Raw genomic sequence first — 24,804 nt, 5'->3', positions numbered from 1 at the left:
GGAATATATAGAAAGTACATTCAAGAACCTACAATATCCCCAATACTTACTACTTAACGCCAAAAAGCGGTCTTAAAAATCTATCAAAACCGAGATCAAAACCACCCCCAAGAAAACCTAACTCACAATAGAAGACTAATTGTTCCACTAACAATAAAAATAATAACATTTATAAAAACCTTAACAAAATCGGCTTTCAAATAGTACAGAAAACCTCCTTAACGATAAAAGATTTAACTTGGAAATCTAAAACTAACAATTATAAACCATTAACACAAGCCGGAATTTATACCATACCGTGCCTTGATTGTGGCAAGATATACGTAGGAGAGACGCAGCGAAACCTTGCTTAAAGCTTATATGAACACAAAAGAGACATAAAGAACAACAATACACTTAATGCTTTTTTCGGTCACATAACGGAAAATGACGATCATTTCGATTTCGAAAATGCGACCCTCCTAAAACATATAAACAGTAGGCAAACACACCGTCTGTTAGAAACTGCTCTTATCTCTAACTCTACTCGCACTATCAAACAGAGAAAAGGATTTTTAACATTTCTTTCCACTTATCTAAAATAATATTGCACGAAAATAATCTAGACACTGGTTAATGAATATATATTTGTTCTTTTTCTTTCTTTTTTTATTGTATATTTGTACAATAGTTTTATTTGCATATATTTCCCCAGTATATATAAAACTAAAAACATCGACCCTCTCGTCAGTGACCACACTTGAAAAAGCCCTATAATACAGGCGAAACGTCGAGCCTCCGGTCGTCCGCTTCTTTTTTGCATCATATATATATATATATATATATATATATATATATATATATATATATACATTTTGTATGTATGCATATGTATATATATAAATGTATATATATATGTATATATATAAAATGTGTATATGTATATATATGCATATATATGTATATGGATATGTATATATATGTTTGCATTTATATATATATAATTATATATGTGTATATTTGTATATACATATGAATATATATACGTATATATATATGTATATATATATATATATTCAAATATTATCTACCTTAATATAAAATTGTTATAAAATTCAGCGTGTATATTGAAAAGTGCAAGTTTCATGTCAATACATCTATCAACCTATATGCTCTTTGTACAATAAAACCGAATATGGCTCTTTTAAAATTGCTACACATATATTTTTGGATAGGTTTCACGTAATGCTAATGTTCATGATATATATATATATATATATATATATATATATATATATATATATATGTTCCACACGCAACAGACTTTTCTCCAGAAATCTGTTGTATTATATGAAAATATCAGTCATCCATTAAACAAACTATGCCAATTTTCATACACACAAAAAGGGCTTGATCAGAAGTTGTAACGTAATGTATGTGACACAACATATGTCTTCCTAACCAGGTGACAATAAGTAATCGTAATTGATAAGAACAATAACCTATAAATGAATCGTCTTTACTCATCGGGGAGATGATGAACTAAACTGCTTGCTTGATATATGAAGTATGAATACAGTAGAACCCTGAGATACGTCATTAAAAATTAGTAACAAAATAAAGTACAGTATATAATAAACATTATATATATATATATGTATATATATATATATATATCTATATATATATATATATATATATATCAAATAACATTATAAATAACAATGTAAGACGGGGAAATTTCCGTAACCCGGGTTCAGAAAAACATCTTATTCCACATCGTGACCTGAAAACCGTATCCTAGGGCCAGCGTATTCCGAGGTTTTACTGTACTTTTAAATTAGTCTTCGACTTTTGGATAGAATTAAACACAGTAGACAGCACGCCATTTTGGGACCGCGCTCTGGCCACTTTCAAAGCTATTCACGCACATAACCTCGTGCGTTTTATCGAAGTTAACTCGTAAAAGAGTTCAGCTTCATGATGGTTTTACATATATACGTAATAGTGATTCACCGAATATATTTGTCATGTCTTTGTAAATCTGTATTATGAGTTGCGTTGCTCGTAATAATCATTCCAGTAGATATAGAAGCGAATGCCAAAAAAATTAATTCAAAATTAGTTGGCGAATTTATGTACTAAACTAAGTGTAAGAGCAATGCAAAGAATTGCTCTTAAAGAGTCGGTTGGAAACTTTAAAAGACCTCTCGGTTAGAGTGTCTGAAATAACTTGTATTCTCTGGCATCCAGTAGGATAACCAATCCCCAGCTAATCCAAAATGATAAGAATACTAAAAACCAATGAAATGTGATATTAGGAGTTTCAAACCCTAATGTTTCCATCCTTGCACGTACATTCCAGATCTCTCTGCACAAGGGTTTGTCAAGATATTCTGACACGAAGAAACGTTATCCCTGACAGTGTAACCCAGATATAAGAAAGTCCGAATATAAGAAACAGATATAAGAGAGATTTTCTCTGGTCCCACATTAGAACCTGTGTTAATGTACAGTGTAACCCGGATATAAGAACGCCGGATATAAGATTAACCCGGATATAAGAGATGTATGGACCGGAGAGGAAGTGTCTTATGTACAGATTACACTGTATTAGAAATAGTATATTTTAATTTATGGAAACAGCACTAAGCTGTATACACTAGCGAGAAAATAACTCATAATAAAGACAAACCACGAAAAAATATCTGATCAATTGGTTAGAAAGGAAGCAATATTAGACACTGCTTTTTGAAAAGTAAGCAGTATATTAAACTAAAACTTGTATATCTATTAGTGTTGGGACGATTATTCGGTATCGGAAGAATGGGAAGAATCGGAAGATTTGGGGGTATCGGAATCAGTTACGGAATCGGAAAATTTGATGCCTTTTTTCCGATGCACAAAACGATTGTTTAATTGCCCTTTTTTATTTGATTTTGTTTAAAGTAAATCTTCCATTGCTGATAATAATTATAAAATAAAAAACATTTATTGATTTTATTATATCAGTAAAGCTAAAACCGATAGAGCACTCTGCACAAGTATATTTGAACGTTTAGGAAAATATCTGCATATTTAACATGTATTTTTTTACGAAAATCGGGGAAAATAACAATGTTATAGGTAAATAATTAGAGATTTATAAAGAATCGGAATCGGTAATTGTATCGGAATCGGGAAAAATATTGGTATCGTCCCATCACTAATATCTATGTAGATCAAATTATACCTCCTGGCTTCTGAGAACCTACTGAAGTAAAATGATAAAAATATCTTATTTTATTTTTACATGTAAAGATATATAAACATATATTTATATAAATCATTTTGAACAAAAAAAAAATTCATACAAGTAGAGAAATCTATATGCATGTCCATCGCAGGTGACACTTCAAAGTTGTGCAATTTTAGGCTACGCACACACCAGAGCGTAGAACCGTTTCTTTTTTTTTTCTTTGAACTATAACACGAACTGTTTTTATCTTTTCTAATTTATTTCTGAAAGCAAACAAATGCTTAGGGAAACGAGAATAGATACCGTTCGTATGCAGCCATTCAGTCTGCACGTTTGGCGATGTACAAATATATTTTTTTTATATGCGTGATATCGACAGAACTAGAACGAGTGACAAACACAGGAAAAATAACTCATAGATATGCGATGGCGCAAAGTAGATTGCACAGTCGAAGAATATCGCCGTCACTTACTGAAAGGTAGATGCGTCGTTGCATATAAAATAAGTCAGGTTTCTAAATATTTATGCCTAAACTATTAAATGAACACCTCTTCGGGTAATATACATTTATGCAACACAGAGGATTTACTCTGCAGCATCTTATTTTGAAATATTAGTTCTCTTGGTCTGTCATAATTTTGAAATAAAATTTTACTTTGTCAATGATTTTATATTTTGAAATATCATTTCACTTTGTCACTCTTTTCTGAGATCTTTTTTTTTAATTTGGCTTAAAATCATTCTATAAATAGTGCTTCACTTGGTCTATCAATCTTTTCTAAATATTTCCTCACTTGGTCTGCCAATCGTAATTTTAAAATAAAATTTTACTTCGTCAGAGACTTTGTATTTCGAAATTGGATAACAGTAGGTCTGCCACTTATAATCTATGTATCTATAAACTTAGGAATGTGTGTGTGTTTGTGTGTGAGCACACTTCTGAACCTATATACTCAACGAATTTTTGATCTATAAACTTGAGATATGGCGTATATAGTATTCAGATACGCGAAAAAGGTTTTCATCCAGGACAAAGGGCTGCTAAAGTGTCAACATTGAAACATTGTTACGTTGGGGTCCTCGGATTTTTATCTGCTTCTCAACTGTATCACGAATGCGCATCCCTGAATCATTTACATGGCATATTACTTTTGTTAAGAATGAGTAGATGTGAAAACACTTTTTAAAGATCTTGTCAAGCCCACCTAATTGTTATCGTTCTCGACTCACTGACTTTAGAATTTGGTTCTGATCTAAGCGCGAGTATTTTTTTTTTTTTGCTTACAAGAAGTGAACTGTTTAGAATAAATATAATACTCGCATGCATTTTTCTTAGTAGCTTTTTGTTGTTTTTACTACATTATTAACATTTCAGGAAGGTGCATAATTCCCCATTAACATCGGTTAGTCATACGGAAGAGATCTTATTTAGGTCGTGATTATAATGTTTTATCTTTCAATATTTAGTAAACGTTTACTTGTAGAAAAAAATGTCCTGATGTAAGGTTTTCTTGACAAACTCCTATAGAGATTTTAGCCACTCAAGGGTAGTGTACAGAAAGCACTTAAGTTCTATGCGGGTGTGTGTTTATTCATATAGATTTAATAAGGCGTGTTGGTAGGTTTTAAATTTCATAGTTTTTTTTCTTTTTCTAGTTTTCTCTATTTATGTTTTCCACTTTTCTTCATGTTTTATCTTACTAAAATTATGTATTTACTGCATGTTTTTATAATCATTTTATTATATACGCGTGTGTATATAATAACATAACTATATTGTATAATTATTTTATTTATCATATACGTGTTTATATATGTATAAGCGTGACTTGATTTTTAATATCTTTCCACATACTTAACAACTATCTCTATTTCAACACTCTTACAAAAACTTTCAACGAGAATAAAATAAATCAACGCTGGCATCAATTGAAATGGATGGCTCTCGTCTTGGAGAGGCTCCATGTTTTATACAAGATTCTCGGATTAACCTTTACTCCTGATCTGAAATGGAACAAGTCTGTTGTCAAGGTCGCTGGAAAAATGGTAGGATCCTTCTACCACTCCAGAAGATATCTCACTGCTGATGCAATTCTCTATCTATATAAAAGCCAAACGTCCAAGGATAGAGTACTGCTGTCACATCAGAGCAGGGGCTGCTAAAAACAGCCTATCCTGCCTTGACAGAGTACAAAATAGACTTTTCTCTTCCCTGAAACCTCTCTCCCACAGAGGAGACGTTGCGAGTCTGTCTTTGTTTTATCGTTATTTCCATGGGAAGTGCACGTCTGAGCTCCAATCTCTGGTGCCCCTCGCCAACACTTATTAAAAAACATCCGTCAAGCTGAAACCACTGTCATAAAATTTCCCCACTCTTTATCTGTGCCTAAATCAAAGCGTAGATTCCATGAACAAAGCTTCTTTCTTAGAAGTACGCGCCTGTGGAACTCTCTTTCGTTTGCCTGTTTCCGACCTGACTACAACTTGGATGTCTTCAAGTCCAAGAAAAACAAATTCCTGATAAACCGCCTCCTTAAGTAAGACACTTTATCAAATCTTCATTACGATTACTACGATATTATCTATTGATTACTGTACACGCAATAACCCTTATCCACGACTGGCTTCGGGGCCTTGATAAGTGGGTACTACTATGTAAAAAAAAAAGAAGTTTTTTCCAAAATCTTCTGTTCCAGTGACTTAAAGAAGAGGAACTTTTAATAAGGTCGTAGCAGAAACATGCATGCATATGTGTAGCCATAAACATTTTTATGGGGGAAATTTTATACTAAAATTATAAATAAGCTTAATAAACTTCTAAAGTATCTCCATTTGACGTGGACATGTTATTTTGCCGATAATAAAGCTGACTCGAAAACTTACTACACAAATCAAGATAAGTGCTTACATCCGAGAGGAGGGAATCACATTTACAGACGGAATAGACGTTTAAGTTGCGTCAATTTATTGGAATTCTATGGTCAGTAGTAAATTAATGTGCGTTACACAAAAACTTCCTCCCATTACTCTCCCTACCAATCTTTACACATCCAACATTAGCTATCCTCAATTAAGATGACCAACAAGAGTATGTTCACTCATTATGTGGTGACGTCTGACGGCCGGGTTGAAGTCGAGACCAATTACTACATCTAATTGAGAAATGTTATATTTTCGTTTCAATTCTAAATTTTATTTTGTTTTGCACCTTTATTAAGCTCTCTTACAGAAAGTATTTTTGATAATGATAAGACATCTAGATTGAATTTGCAATGTTTATATATATATATATATATATATATATATATATATATATATATATATATATATATATATATAAAGTGTTGGGACTATTAATCGGAATCGGGAATCGGAAAAATCGGAGCTTTTTGAGGTGTCGGAATCGGTATCGAAATCGGAAATTTTTTAGCCTATTTTCCGATGCCAAAACCGATTCAATTTAATTATTTTTTTATTTCAGTTTAGCTTAAGAAACATCTTCCACCGCTCATAGTAACAATAAAATAATAAATATTTCCAGTAAGACGTTTTAGAAAAAATATGCACGTTTATGATGCGTTTTTACAGTAGCCGGGACAAAATAACACTTTTATCGTTAAATAATTAGAGATTTATAAAGAATCGGAATCGGTAATTATATCGGAATCGGAAAAAAATATTGGAATTGTCCTATCATTTATATATATATATATATATATATATATATATATATATATATATATATATATATATATGGCAGAAAAGAGAGTTCCTTGTAACTCGAGACGTCTCTGTCCATCTTCATTAGGGGCGGACGATGGTATTTTTATTTTGCAAAAAGAAAGAAGTTAAAAATAAGATGGAAAAGAGGACATATGTAAAACATATGTACAAAAAAGGAAAGAAGATGAGTGAAAAAAAGAAGAAAACTATATACGTATATATAGAGACAAACAGACAGACAGACAGACAGACAGACAGAAAGGCACTTTCACTTTTATATATATATATATATATATATATATATATATATATATATATATATATATATATATATATATAATTTCCCATTTATTCCTTCCTTACCTGCTGTATATATCTTTATGGTAATTATAAATGTCTCCATTTTCCTCTTATTTTTAACTTCCTCCCCTTTCCTCTTTAAAATCAAAATGACACCGTTCGCCCCTGATGGAGTTGAAGAAAGACGGCTCGGCTTAAAAGAAACGCGTTTTTCTGTCATTTATAAATTTTGTATCACTAACAAACTCTTGTACTATATGCGAAAACGGTACATCCGCTCCCAGATTAATGTCCTTTTCGACTTTCTGGTTTGAAAAAGAAAGTTGTACATTTAAAACTTTATATTCATTTTCTTAAATCCTGTTTGGAAAATTACGTATTTCCACCTCCCCGTGATATTTCTAAACGTATCTCTCACGCCAAATTGTCACTCAGTTTTCTTATCGAGCGTGCTTTTATCAACGTCGACATACAAACGTCAACTTGAATGTGTATTCTACCCATCGCTTATGACACACTATCCGCAATTTTCTGTCCTTCTTTACGAAATGGTTTTCTTTTCTTTTTCTCTCGTCTTTTCGCTAACCATGACGAGCGTAATACGAAATCATCTACTCGGAAATTCAACGAACATTTGTCGTTACTTCTAAAGAATAGATCTGATTCGGACAGAAGCAACCTTGATAAACACACAATAAAATTATAATAGGGCGGTCCTTTCTGATTCTGAGTAACGTGTTCTCTCTAAGGACTAACATTTTTGTTTGTCTTAAATACATCAGTGATATTAAGGTTCCCACTTTGAAATCTTGTTTTCTCAGCTATTGTCCACTATTATAGCAATTCTTCGATTGGCTCGAAGAATTTTGTCTGGAAAAAATCCCATTTTTCTACTGTGCTTAATCTATCTATATATCTATAAGAGTAACAATGTGTGTGTGGGGGGTGTCTGTCAATTTTCAATCTAGAGACTCGATATTTGAGATAAGGAGTATGGAGATTTGGGAAAATGTTTTTAATCAGTTTTCAGCATGAAATTTGGTTGTTAAGGGGTCAAAGTTCAACGATTTGATATTTGAAAACTCTACCAAACTCCTCTGCCAATTTGGAGCCTAAACACTTGAAATTTTTAATATAGATTCCTTGGACATGGATCAAACTTTTTAATTTGATTTGAGCCCCAAAATTGAAATGTTAAGGTGTAACAATTGGAGCCACGCAAAAAATTGACCTCTACGGTTTCTACCAAATTACTCGGCTAATTTTTAGTGTAAACATTTGAAATTTTACGTCAAAGGTAATCACAGAGAGGACAAGCTTTATAATCGGTTTAGGTCGAAAATCTGAGTTGCCAAAGGGTCCATATTAAAAAGATTTGACCTTTGCGGTGTCTAGCAAACTACTCAGCCAATTTTGGGCCCAAACATTTAAAGTTTACACATAATGGATATTCAGACATGCGGCCAGCATTTTAATCAGTTTTTGGTGAAAATTTAGCTGCCAAAAGGTCAAAGTTAAAAGAGTTGACCTTTGCAGAGTCTACCAAATTCCTTCTAAAGACTTTAAATGTTAGATGTAGGTAAGTTGGACATGGGTAAAGCTTTGTATTTTGATTTGAGACAAAAATAATAAATATTACGGGGTAAATTTTTGGACCCAAAATTGGCTAAGTAGTTTGCTAGACACTGCAAAGGTAAAATCCTTTGAACTTGGACCTCTTGGCAGTATGGCTCTAAACACTTGAAATTTTAAATGTAGGTTACTTAGACATGGATCAAACTTATCAATTTGATTTGCGTCCTGAAAATAAATGTTAAAGGGTTAAAATTGGGGCCAAAGTTTACAAAATTGACCATGCAGTCTCTACCAATTTATTCAGCCAATTACTGGTCTAAACATTTGAAATTTTACATAAATTGTAATCAGAGAAGGGGCAAGCTTTTCAATCCGTTTGCGTTGGAAATTTGAGCTGCCAAGGGGCCAAATATAAAAAGATTTGACCTTTGAGCTGTTTAGCAAACTACTCAGCCAATTTTAGGTCTAAACATTAAAACTTTATAGATAACAGGTATTCAGACATGCGGCCAGCATTTTAATCTGTTTTGGGGCGAAAATTTTGCCGCCAAAAGTTGAAAGAGTTGACCTTTGCAGATTGTACCAAACTTCTCCGCCAATTTTCGATCTAAAGACTTGAAATTTTAGGTGCAGGTAACTTGGACATGGTCAAACTTTGTACTTTGATTTTAGACCAAAACAATGAATTTTAATGGGTAATAATTGGAGTCAAAGTTTTAAAAATTGATCTCTGCGATCTCTACGAAATTACTCAGACAATTTTACATAAAGGGCATTCACACATAGGGAAAGGTATGAACACTACATAGGACCCGAGCAAAACTAATATTTATCTTTGCAGACCTGAGAAAGTTGCCAGCGTAGTCGTCCTGAACTGCGCTGATTATATTAATTAAATGTAAAATATTTTAGATGACACTACTAAATTTATTAAACTCGGCTCGGTCGACGCCTGTGATAATACTTTGAATATTAAAATCAAATTACAACAACGCTTGCACTTTTTATATATCAGAAAATACAACCCACCGGATACCTAAGATATCGATCGGTCTTCCGAAAGAAAATTCACAAGGATAATCTTCCCTGTAGACCGACCTATTTTATCCATGTGTTCTTCCGCTTAGCCTACCCTTGCCCAATGGCTCGCTGAGTTACTTTTACCTGTTTGTACATTTTATTCCGCTTACTGTGTCTCTCATCCCTTTACTTTTTCTTAAATTATTAGAGACACTACCCCTAACCAAAATGATTCTTTATTTTGATCGTTTTATGTTTCCAGTTTATTGACAGAGTACAAAATAGACTTCGTGGCTTAGTGGGGGATGCCCTTTTCTCTACCCTGCAACCCCTCTCCCACAGAAGAGACGTTGCGAGCCTATCCTTGTTTTATCGTTATTTCCATGGCAGGTGCTATTCTGAACTCCAATCTCTGGTCCCCCCTCACCAATCTTTCACGAAAAACACCCGTCTAGCTGAATCCACTGTGAAAAATTTCCCCCACTCTATATCTGTGCCTAAATCAAAACGCGGATCCCATGAACAAAGCTTCTTTCTTAGAACTGCACGCCTGTGGAACTCTGTTCCGTCTGCCTGTTTCCCTCCAGACTACAACTTGGATGTCTTCAAGTCCAATGTAAACAAATTCCTAATGAACCGCCCCCTTAATTAAACACTGCATCAAATCTCCACACTAACGTAATGTACTTGCAATAACCCTTATCCCTGAGTGGCTTCCGGGCCTTGATAAGTGGTGATCACTGTGTAAAAAAAAATTATCAACGTCCCTCTTGATAAGGCCATTGCTATCTGGTGCAACGCACTTTATCGTAGTGAACTTACTCCTCTATCATTACTAGAACACGTTTTTTACTGAACTTCTTTCTCTCTGTGCAATGCCAGTTAAATTCAATTTCAACAACGTGATGTACAAACAAATTGATAGGGGTTTCTATGGGTTGCCCCTTGGGCCCTATCCTTGCGGACATTTTTATTGCATTCTGTGTATTAAAACTTTTTAAATCACAATATAACACTCCTGATTTATATTTCTGTTACATTTATGATACCTTTGCGGATTTTCCTTTTTAGAATTTTTGATCATCTCAATTCCTTACATCATGCTCTATCTTTCATTATGAAGGTTGAAAAGGATAATTCCCTCACCTTCCTGGATGTTTTAGTCGAAAAGTCTAGAGGCGTTTTCTTACTTCTATATACAGAACCCAACGATTACAGGTTTATATGCTAAATGGTGTTCATTTACACCAAAAAAAATACCAATTTGACGCTGATCTAAGCATAAGAACATGCTGCTTTTGTTATCTGTTTCCCACATCGAATAGATGCTGAAATTACAAAAATGAAATAAATTCTTGTCGATAACGGCTATCCTGAATTCGTTATTAACAAATGTATTAATTAAAAATTAAACAATTTAACAAAGATATAATCTTTGGCCCTTCTAAATGTCCTACACATCTTTAATTGCTGTGGGTTAGAGAAAAGTGTTCCCCTCTTATTAATCAACTTAAACAGACTATTAGTAATTGTTTTCCGTTAGTTTTACCCCGCATAATTTTCAATACAAAACTTGCAATTTCTTTTTAAAAAAAAAACAATCTACTTTTAGATCGACGCAAAAATTATATAGTTTTTGACAGGGAGAACATAAAAAACAGCATTATTTTTACACCAACCTAATTTATATAAATTCCAATGCCAGTGTGATGCTGTCTATGTGGGGCGAACCAGTGTTCACATTGAAACAAGAATCGGACAACATGTACATTCAATCAAAAAATATAAAAATAAATATAAAATTATCCTCAACCCTACCCACAATAATTTACATTCTGCGATTATCTAGCATTTAATGGTTAATCCAAAATGGGGTTCGGCATATAAGGACGATTTTTTTTTCAAATTTGTTCCGAGGCCGATCGAGTAATTATTTGAAAATTTTAGGGACAGTCTCTATCGAAAGTCTCAAGACCTCTCCCTTCCGGCAGAAGAGGTTCATTAATACGTTGGATCTTTTGGGTGACTTATGAGAAGATATCATAAGACGCCACATATGTATATATGTATATGTGTAGGTGTTCTGCCCACTCTTACTCGCGTTATATTTTCTATATGAGATATACAAATGTTTATCTCTTTTTTTTTTACCTCTCAGGTATATTCATATGCAGGAATCGATTTCCCTTACTCATACTCGAGTTATTTTTCTGCTTCAATATCTAATATATATATATATATATATATATATATATATATAATTCTCCCTTCTTTACTATCCCTTCCTTCGCTCTTCTACGTAGTACGTATGTTTTATGGTAATTGTAAATGTTTCCTCATGTTTCATCTTATTTTTAACTTCCTGCCCTTCCTTCTTTTTTAAAATGAAAATGTCATCGTTCACTTCTAATGAAGATGGAGAAAGCCAGCTTCTGCTTAAAGGAACTCGTTTGCTTGTCATTTATAGATTCTGTACCACTGTCTCGCTCTTTATATATATATATATATATATATATATATATGTATATATATACACACACATATATATAAGTTTATATGTAATTTTATATATAATTTTACTTATATATATATAAGTTTATATATAATTTTACTAATATATATATATAAGTTTATATATAATTTTACTAATATATATATATATATATATATATATATATATATATATATACATAAGTTTATATCTAATTTTACTTCTTGAGGCTGTGATTACATACGAATGAATAGATTTCTCTTTTAGATTGCCTAATAGTGCAATAGTAGAGTTATTAATATTATTCTGTCTAATATTAAGCAGAGACACGCAAGTATGTATTCATTTTAAGAAAGTTTTTCTTCTATTAGTACAAAAGTTGCGTACAATTTCAGACCCTAGTCTTGGCCTATAAAAATTATAACTGTTCATCAAATTATAACTTGCACAAACTTGGGTTTCATCATCGCGTAAGACAAAAACTATATTTCAAAAGTCTTGTCCTCAAGTATAAAGCACTTCTAGTCAATTCAGTCGACCCTTGCTTTTTATTAACGACATATGTAATAATCTAGATTAAGCCTTTATGTCCTTGATAAATGAATGGTGACTGTATTAACTGGAATAGTCCAACACTGGAGACTGAAACAATTGTACGCAACGTTGTGAGCAAGAAAAAAAAACTAAATATGAGTAAATACTGCATTTCTATCTGTTAGCATTGTATATTGAAAGAAATATATATGTGTGTCTGTCCATTTCACTTTTTTAAAACACTGCTGGTAAATCTAGCCAAACTTTGCATGGACCTTCCTTATACCATCGTGCTGATAACTAATTGTTATGGTATTTGCTTGCACTTCTGCGTTAATATTGCTTCATAGTGATTGGTGTTTAATGCAAATATGAGCACATATTTAACCATGTTCAACCATAAGTTCGGCAATAAGGGGATACATTCTATGTGAATAGGCTCTAACAGTTCTTCTTTGAACACACAAAACAGATTAGCATATATATATATATATATATATATATAACCCGGATATAAGAAGTTCTAAATATAAGAAAAACAGATATGAGAGATTTTATCTTGTCTCAAATTAGAGGCTATATTAATATACCGAGTAACTCGGATATAAGAAACAATGATCTAAGTATGACTCAGATATACGAGAGATTGTGGGACTAAATTAGGCCCTCTCTTATATCTGGGTTACACTATATATATATATATATATATATATATATATATATATATATATATATAAAGATACGATACGTTGGACTAATTGAACATTGTATTATGAATCAGAAAAAATGTGAATTTACAACGCCTGTCATATGATAAACTATAAAAAGACAGGTCCTAAACTTACATTTTCTGTTTGCTATATCTCTTCGGGCGTTTTGGATTTCCCCCCCAACGTTATTGTTATTTTTGCAAGAGTATTCACATGTTTATTTGTATAACTAGTTACATTACCATTGGTTATTTCTGCGCTGAAACCGATAAAAAGAATGAGTAAACATAGGAGGAAATGATAGCTAGAGTTGTTGAACGAAATAGAGTAAGAGACAATTCACTTTCCAATGTTATTGCCATCTACATATTATTTGAACAATGAAAATGTCTTACAAACATGCATTTTGTGATTAAAAATATAATGAAAACGCCCTAGAGAAACAGACGTTTATTTACGAAGCTCTATTATAATATCACAGTATTATATTACATATGCGACTCGTTGATATTCTACAGTCGTATTTGTTGTACAATTCTGCAGTATTTAAAAAGCGTCTATAAAACAGTTGCATTCTATTTACACACGGCACAAACCCGGACACCGCGATATTATTGTACCACCTTCGTTCAAATTGAAACATTCACGCAACTACTCTGATTTACCCTTTATGACATGCATTATTATGTAAACGATTAAAATATATGCATTGCTTATTTTAGATGGCGGCATACTGAATGTAAGCAATGGACAGTTACACTCTGGAGGATCTGGCATCTACCCAGATACTGGACTAATACGTAAATGGTGGGTGTTAATCAATTCCCAGTTCATTTGTTATATTTATTTATTTACTAAAAGACGAATTAGTTTAACCAAGTCATAAATAATTAAATTAGTTTCAGAAGTTTCACTGAATTTGATCACTAGTTATTAGACACCAAGATTCCATGATATTTTATTTAAGATTCTCAAGATCAATATTTAAACCTTAAGAATTTTCTGGGAATAAAAGTCATTTAATTAATTTTGATCCAAATTTGAAAAAGCTTACTCGCATAAGATTTCATATTATTATATTTTAATTCCAATTTTCGTAAGGCGACATCTAAGTGCTTCCAGATTTCTTAGTTTGTAGAATTTATTTTACCTGTTTCTGCACGTGTATAATATATAATCTTTTATAATATAAATCTCACCTGTCTGTTTAAATGTATGTATGTATGTATGTATGTATGTATGTATGTATGTATACATGTATGTCTTTGGAAGGTCTTGTTTTTAATCCTTCAGAGAGACTAGCCACCCTCCTCACCAAACAAATCTGGTGGGGAACCAATTTAGTCGCCGGTGACCCGACCATGAGGCAGGTAGTACTGGGTTACATGGTATCAGTAGCATATGACATGACCTGAATGAACCCTTTTTCGGGGTCAACGGCCAACTAGCACCGTGTGTGTTTGTGTGTATGTATGTGTGTGTTTGGGTGGAGAGGGCTTCCGTAAGCCGTGGTGAAGGCAACCTTTCTAGGAGAAGCAAACCCTGATATAAAAAACCATAAAGCGGGAGACCAGTATCCGCATTAAGCTGGTCTGCAGTTTAACTTGTTGCTGGCTATCTTTCTCTTGCTTGAGAGAGAGAGAGAGACTTATCTGTCGTACAAAGCTAAGACTCTGTAACATCATCTGTGTATAGATACTCCCTCAGGCATTTGTCTATTAAAATGTTCCTGTGGCGATGGAAGTCATTTTTGGGCTCATGGACTTTAAGTTTCTGCTGGAGTGGCCCTCGTCTGACAAGACGTTGCAATCATCATCAATCATCATGTATATATATATGTATGTATGTATGTATGTACGCCAAAAATTTTCCACAGAGGCAACAGATTTTCACAAGATCAATATCCTTTTGAAGCACGACCCTTCGGACGACAAATATCGAAAAATTGACTAAAAATATTAATTCCTTCACCCTCAACTGGGCACTTTTCTACAAGGACGATTCGCTTTATTTCGTCGATATTTTTGAAAGTCTTTTTGATCGACTAGCGTTAATTTAAACCTTTGTCACTTCCGGTTTGGCGATGTACGCAACGGCAAAGACGTTACATTGTTTCTTTCACGATCCTTTCCTCCTTTGCGGTACGTGTTCAAGCCTGCCTACCTACTACCACCTTTTTATTTTTTTTTCTTAAGACACACCTCCAAACACTCGGGCAACGTCGAACAGGAAGGCTAGTATGTAGCACAAGGACTAACGTCAACACGCATAAAAGCATATACGTAAATGTTATTCCGTTCTAATGTAAAACCATGTTAAACGATTTAAACCACTTGTTCATACACCAAGAATTATATTGAAATGAATTAGGTAACTCTAATACACGCAAACATTGAATTAAGCATCAAGAATTGAATTTTGATCCCAAAACGATAGAGAGTAAACACTTTAAGGGCAGGCATAATGGATGACGTATGTAAATGATAATATTCGATGCGAGGGTGGCATTGCATATAAAAGAAGCAAACGTTTATATCGGAAAGAAATAATAATAATAATAATAATAATAATAATAATAATAATAATAACGAATTTTTTTTTACTTACACAAGAAAACGTTGCATCTACTCAGCCAACGCGCCAGTAGCGTATCTTTTCTCCAGCTTTAAACTGAACATTCTCAAGAAATACAAAAATAACATTACTGCAGGCCTTGTCGAACAGCTAATAAAGACATAATTATATTTGTACAGAGATGCGTTTGTGCGTCCATCCCTACTGGCGATCTTGTTATTTCATCAAATAAGACGACATTATTTAGTGAGTGAACACCGATTCAAATAGTTAAAGTATACATGAATAATTCAAGGTCAATGGAGATTAAAATAGCAGAACGTCTTCAAATTTACAGGCGAAAGGACACAGATTGATCTTTTCATTTGCGGCATCTTAAGTTGTTTAACAGCACAAACAATTGTCTTTTCATTCTATTATGAATAAAGCGTAAATTTATATAAATCAGTAAATTTATATATATCAGTAAATTTATATAAATCAGTAAATTTATATATATAAATTTATATAAATCAGCAAATTTATATAAATCAGCAAATTTATATAAATCAGTAAATTTATATATATCAGTAAATTTATATAAATCAGCAAATTTATATAAATCAGTAAATTTATATAAATCAGTAAATTTATATATATCAGTAAATTTATATAAATCAGTAAATTTATATAAATCAGCAAATTTATATAAATCAGTAAATTTACATAAATTAGTATTGTACGCTATTTTATTGGTTATATTTCATTGCTGGCAATGATGGAACTGGTTCTTTCTAGTATAGTGTAACCCTGATATAAGAGACTTCTAATCAGATCCATATGGCTATCTTATATCCGGGCTACACTAATATCTGGGCTGCTTATATCCGGGTTACACTATATTTACACAGACTCTAATTTGGGACCAGAGAAAACTCTTATATCTGGGTTACACTGCATAACGTGATTTCAATTAAGCACACGGGACCGCGTTAGTACGGAACATGTCAAGGTGTCTTCCATCCACTTCCCCATTACGGCATATTGTAACTAAGATGTAAAAACTAGTGTAATTAGCGGCCGAATTTAGAGAATGTTTCCTAGTTGTGAAGCAAAATGTTCATAAAGATTACATCAAAATGCTCGCATTTTTGTACAGGTATTGAAACAAAGAGCAGGGAGGAAATGTTAATGGCAAATGTTTCAAGGAAAGTAGCTATTAAAGCAGAATATTTTCCAAGGTCTGAATAGTACTACAGTTGAGAGGGTGGGAGTTTGCTGCTAGTCAGATTTGTCAGTCGTATACACTGAGAAGGAACAAAATACAAAATTTAATCGGTGCACATTCGGTGAAAGTAATTGCAAAACATGTGCGATGATATAATCTTGCAGCAATTCGATACAAGAATAGCCTGGTAAAAATTGGATTAATTAATGTTGAAATAAACGGTTTAGAGATGAACATTCAAAGAAAATTAATAAAAATGAAGCGATAATTATTACAACGTAGAATATATACATATATATATGTATATATTCTCTCTCTCTCTCTGTCTATATATATAAATATATATATATATATATATATATATATATATATATAATACGCATCAGGTGCCCTTGAAAGCCAAATTACAATGCAATATTATGAAAATGAAGAAATATTTTACTTTTTGAACTGGATTGGTAGAGGAGCTATATGCTAGTGGACTGAGTGGCGGATTCGTGACTGAAAGTAGAAGTATGTAGGGGTCAGAAGTTCAAATAGTGAGAGGGGCGCGTATGTGCGTGTTTCATTCACAGTGAACGTTGTTTACATGTGAAGTTAACAAAAATCACGCTGCTTAACTCTTGACGTTGGTTGGCCTTATAAACCAATTCCCCACCACAGTTTTTTCTTATGTTTTAGTGACAATATACCTTGTTTGAGTAGAAGAAAGTAAGAATGAACACTCAACACTTTACTAACACTAATATAAAAGACGGATACGAAAAATGTACACCGTCTGTCTTATTCTCTCACTTTTTAATTTTCTATCTGTGTATACACACACACACACACACACACATATATATATATATATATTTAATTTTCTATCTGTGTATATATACACATATATATATTTCATAAAACTGGTAATTAGTAAAAACCTGAAGAGAGTGCTCAATACTATTGTAGAGCAAATATGTGTTTTATTGTTTTTATTACCGTTTTATCTGTTTGGTTACATATGTTTCAGATGTTTAACCATGTTTACGATCCAACAGCTTCGTCATGCCTTACAGAAGTGGTTGTTAGTATTAGGAAGAAGTGTTTTAGAAGAAATACCTCTGTAAGGTGTGACGGGTCTGTTGGATCGTAAACATGGTTCAATGGTTCAACATCTGAAACATATGTAACCAAACATATAAAACGGTTATAAAAAAATAAAACATATATAAATATATATATATATATCATAATTTAGTAATTTAAATTTTTTGATGTGAAATGGTTAAATTCCAAGTCAAGAATGTTGATTATATGCAAGACAAAGAATACATTTCAATAAATATATCACGTTAACCTATAAGTTTTCGATGTTTACCCATCTCCTCAGAGGAGAAAATATTAGCAAATATTATAATGGTTTATACGTAAGTTGCTAAATACAATAAACACAGAAAATCATAATTAAAACTTTTTAAGGTTTTCAAATATCATAGAGTAAGGGAAATTATATGTTGGTTCAAAATAAAAAGAATATTGAATTTCATATCCAAATTGTATGGTAAATTTCGAAGTGAAAGTCTTTGGTAGTAGTGAGATAAAGGCATCCAATGCGTATTTTGAATCTTTATTTGTTCTACCTTGTATATTGAGCAATTTTAATTTAGCTGGGATTGTCTTTATTAAAATATCACAGCCAATAATATTTTGTAAGACCGATTATCACTGGATTTCCATACTAGTAGATCTATTGCATTGCATTATTCTGAAGTATATATATATATATATATATATATATATATATATATATACGGTCAGACCAACGAGAATAAGTACTATGAACATGGTAAAATTACGGTCCTTAATACAAAAAAACACATGCTATCAAAATTTGAGATATAATTAAGCTTGTGCAATGTATAACTAACTTTTGCTTACTACGTTGTCTTATTTTCTGGCGGTCTAAGCAACTTCTACTTAAGTAGACCCTGGTATTCACAACGCCACGATTTGCAACCATAATGCAAAGCTAGACAGCCATTAGAACTATATCCGTTAGCAATTATCGACGCGATTGAAAGAGACTAATATCTCGTCTAAAATTTCGCAAAGGTATGTGAGACGAGATGATAGACAATTTCTATGGTGCGTTTTATAATGTTGGTTAGAATAAATCTCAAGTTGAAAACTTAGTTAAAAATTAAAGAGACATGATAAAATTTAAAGCATTTTATCACTACGTATAGGTAGATAGTTTTGAATTATTCTTCAACTTCTATCCCCTTTTCTGTGTATGTTTGCCCCACAAGACCATCCAATTCATATTTTTTACTTGTATGTTAGTAAGTGCCCGTCTATGGTGACAAATTATTGTTTACCTACTTAGGAACACGAAAGTTAGGTAAGTATTAATATATAGATTTTCAAGCTGTTATTTATAATAGCATATAAAAAACGTTTAATATTTCACCCTGCGTAGAGTTGTAATCCAGCTAGTTTTATGCAAAACTGTTATTAATAATTCGGTTAAAACGAGCTTCACCAGAAAAAGAAAAACACACAGAAAATGTCAATTCCTACTTGACGATAAAAATTCAATTTTCTCGGCGTTTTCTTTTCTTCTTTTATGACGAGCAATTAAAATGTCTAAATGGGTCAATAGAGACCCTACAACAGCATTACGCTATAATTATAATTAGATTTTCCTGATTGGATTTCGAATTCAAAATCTCTACATTCTCATATTTTTAAATCTCGTAAAGTTTTATCGCAATAATGCTAACAGAAATCTGAATAGGTTTGAACGTATGTAATATTTCAAACAACAATGGGAAGAGAATGTCTTTAGAATATCTTGGAATCTCGAAGTAATTTCATATGGTGATTATAGACACAACTGACTAAAAGGAAAATGACAGCTGAATTCGAGTTTTATGTAAAAGATGGAACCGAAAGAAATACTTACTTCATATATAAATTATAAAGATAACTGTTCGTAAAAAGTATTTGCTTCGCTCAAATAAAAGGTTTTTACGTATCGAATGATAAAATCCAGCTTTTGAATTTTCCATCTCCAAACATCAATTGACTGTGAATAACGGTTAATGGATATGTAAAATCACAGCTTTTAACACCTCCAATAATTAACTGTAAACAAATGCTTTACAATCTACTGAACCAGAAGCAATAATTTTTGTTTTATGCTGGTTTGTACATTTATGCTCTTACTGCCATATCCTCTATTTTAAGACCCCTTAATCAATGAAGCTAACCTCCTATTTCATTATATTTTATAAGCGAGTTTTCCCATTATTTCTTATTGCACCCTCTATTATTTCTTGAACTTAATTGTATATCTCCGCTTTTGTAGCACATGTGGAACTCATACCCGCTAACATATGGGCAAACCCCTAATTCAATTCCATCCCTCTTATATCCAATATATGATAGTCCCAGTTTTGGCTTATACCTATTTCATCACAATAATTATCCAGTTTGCTTCCCACAACCTACATAGTTTTTACCCTCTACACTAGATATCAAAATATTTAGTTCCTAATATAACTATCGCTAGACGTCACATATTTTATTAGTTACCAATCACCCCATCTCCTCTTCTGATGAACACTACAAGGCTCTGAAATACTTAGGTATAAAAAGCATCTATATCCGTTGCCATCAATGATGTAATTTCTTTCTTGAATGGATGATTGGATTTATATGCATTTGTATTTATTTTTGTAAACCCTGTGTATCGTTTTATTGTAGGTCAATATTTAAAAAAAATGTTTTGGATTGTTATGAAATGCAGAGAAGTGAAATTTTGTACACTGGAAGAGCATCACAAAATGCCTTATTTCCCTGATTTTTGTGGAATTTAAACAGATAATTTGAAAATTGTGCAAATTTTTCTATTTTCTGGTAATTTTAAGTGTGTACCATTTTATTACAAGTCTCCCAAAATGCCCAAAAAAGGATCGGGCGACAGATAATGAAAATGGAACGCATTGTTTCAGGCTTTGCAATCTTTCTTAGATCTAGCCAAGGAGCTTGGAAGGGATCGAAGTCTTTATTCGTTGAAAATCATAACATTAAATAAAGGAGGGACAAAAACAAAAGGAAGTCTGTTTCGGTTCGTGGTGTTAGAAAACATTTGCCTTCAACTTAGCAAGCAGCCGGGCAGCAACAGTGCTACTATATTTGACACGGTCGGAATACCTTACATATCCAGAAAGTCATGCTGTAATGTCTTAAACGAAATTACAAGAACCTTATGTTTATAGCAAGACCTGTTTTAAGGAAAAACGTTTGGCTTGAGCTCAGAAATACATAAAAATCAGCTTTGAAAATGTTCTTTTCACCGATGAGGCCAGAACAACACTTGATGGACCAGACGGGTGGGCCAAAATTTGTAGTCCTCTTGAATTCCCTACCCCTCACCGATTGCGTCATCAACAGGGAGGTGAAGGTGTCATGTGTTGGGCTGGAACAATCTGCGATGAACTAATTGATCCATTTTGATTGCCAAAACGTGTCAAACTGACAAGCCAGCCTTATATTTTTATTTTTAAATGAACATTTGTCGCCATGGCCTGATGATATTCCATTGGCGCGTCACCGCAAATTGATTTTTTATGCACGACAATGCGCCATCCCATTCAGCCAAAGCTACGACATCCTTCCTTAAGTCATTAGGCATTAACGTAGAAAATGTGATTAGATGGCCACCTTCTCTCGAGATATTAATCCAATTGAGCAGTTCTAATCAATAATAAAGATTAAAGTTTATAAAGGAATTATCGTCGAAGGATGAATTTTGGAGAAAGATTTGAAAGTTTCCTATAGCATTACATCATATCGAATTCGCCGATTGGCATCATATGTTGACAAGAAGCTATTCAAAGTGATTTTTAACCATGGGGATTATGTTGATACATAAATATTTCCTTAAACAAAATAATGTGAAATTCGTTCTTGCTTTTTGTTAATATTGTTACTGTGTATGTTCTTTATTTCATATATTTCTTGAGATTTTTTTATTTTCTCGTAATTTGAAGTGTGTATCACTTCATTGCCTTCAAATGTATATTTTCGGTAAAAAACAATATTCTAACTTAATATTTCTATTTATTACCAAAAATATAGATTTTAAGATACTTTTAATAAAGTGATACGCACTTAAAATTACCAAAAAAAAAAAAATAGAAAAATTAGCATACCTTTCGAAATATTTGTTAAAATTCCACAAAATCCGGGAAATAAGGTCTCTTGTAATACTCTTCCAGTGTACTACATTTCACTACTCTGCGTTTCATAGCAATTTCAAAATTAAAAAAAATATATATTGACCTGCAATAAAGCGATACACAGGGTTTATTGTTGATTTTTCCTTTTTTATCAAAGTTCAACCTTATATGCTGAGATTTTATTATCCTGATAAGTCTCTATTATAGAATTCTTCTAATTATTCTTGCACCCTCGTAGACACACACACACACACACACACACACACACACACACACACACACACACACATATATATATATATATATATATATATATATATATATATATATATATAATTATTTGAACCTAGGCAACACATTTTATAGAAGCAAGCATTGTGAAACATAGAATCTTTCTATTTAACTATGCCATTTTATTGTTCATTTTTTAAATGATATTTTTCTAGAAAGAAAAACACAAAAAATAATGTTCGTTAAATATGCATTACTAGCGCTATCGATTCTTTTGCCGTGAAAACCCCAGAATTACAGAAAACAACCATTCAAGGTCACGTGAACTCACATGAAAAACGAACCTGTGCACTTCCAGAATAAACGTAAACAATAAAAAATCTGGGAAGTTAGAACTAGCATCACAAGAAGAAATACATTACGTTAAACATTTTAGAACATGGTTTATATATATATATATATATATATATATATATATATATATATATATATATATATGCACAGGTTCATTTTTCATGTCTGAGTTCACGTGACCTTGAACGGTTGTTTTCTGTGATTCTGAGTTTTTCACGACAAAGAATCGAAAGCGCTAGTATAGAAAGATTATATATATATATATATATATATATATATATATATATATATATATATATATACGATGGTCATTTAAAAAGGAGGACTTCATTTATTTTAAACTAACACAATTGAAGTGCTAGCGCTACCAGGACTGATACTATTAGAACGTACGTTTTTTTTTGCTCTTTTTTCTACATAATCAATACCGTTTCCCGTGCTTTTTTTCCCCAGCAATGAACGATAGCTGTGTATGGGATTTGTCAATAAGGGTCGTTCCAGAAGTAAATATTCCTATTTTGTTAACTAAAAGAGTTGAAGCGGTACGAAAACGGAATTTGTACCATTAAACCTATCGACCTTTTGTGTCGTAGAATTTACTGCTTTGCATATTTACCATTTTTACTGGAAGTCAATGACGCATCTCTGTTTCTGATGCATGTCTATTACAGAGGTTTCTTTATTAGCGTCTCACACTTTTAATATATGAAAGAGATAATTGGACGTTTTAGGTCACACGTGATAAAGTTCAGTCAACATAAAAATGCCATTTACAACATTATCGCATCCACTCGGGTGGAACAATAATACTAGAAATTTCTATTGAAACTTTCTTATATATATATATATATATATATATATATATATATATATATATATATATATATATATATATATATATATATATACATGATGAGGTTAATTGAAATAATATTCCGAAAAAAATAGAGTAAATAAAAAGGAAAAGTCGAGTTGTGTTCATCAACGTTTCCTCTTTATTTCGAGACTGCCTCTGGATGAATGAGATTAAGAAAGCAAAAACACCAGCACAAAATATCACACATTGCACATGAAAGATTTCCAAATATTTTGTACTGGTGTTTTTGTTTTCTTAATCTCATTCGTCCAGAGAAAGTCTCGAAATAAAGAGAAAACGTTGATGAACACGTAACTCGGTTTGTTCCTTTTTATTTTATCTTTCTCTCTCTCTTTCTCCCTCTTTCTCTCGCTATATATATACATATATATGTATATATATAGAGAGAGAGTGAGAGAGAGAGAGAGTCTAGCCACACTGATAGGTTGTGAAACAGTACTGTATGTGGATGCTTATATATGTTTGTATGTGTGTATGTATATGTGTGTGCTTTCAGTGTGGCATGCGTGTACATTATTTATCCTCTAATACCATGCGCTATAATGCAACTATCAATTTCTGTTTCTAATTTACTCTCATAATCGAGGGGTTTCCGTGATATTTTGTAACTAATGAAAATAAAAAAAAACTAGAGACAAAAATATAATTTTAAAATTAGTCGATGTGGTTCCTAAAGCTAATGTTAAATACTAGCACCTATATTCATCTTTCAATAAAACCCAATGCTATGCACATTCTTATCATATTCATTTCGTGTTTGAA

This window comes from Euprymna scolopes, chromosome 18 (assembly GCF_053919585.1).
Source record: "Euprymna scolopes isolate OS-2025 chromosome 18, ASM5391958v1, whole genome shotgun sequence".
NCBI classification, from domain to species: domain Eukaryota; kingdom Metazoa; phylum Mollusca; class Cephalopoda; order Sepiida; family Sepiolidae; genus Euprymna; species Euprymna scolopes.
Note: the sequence above shows the minus strand (reverse complement) of the source record.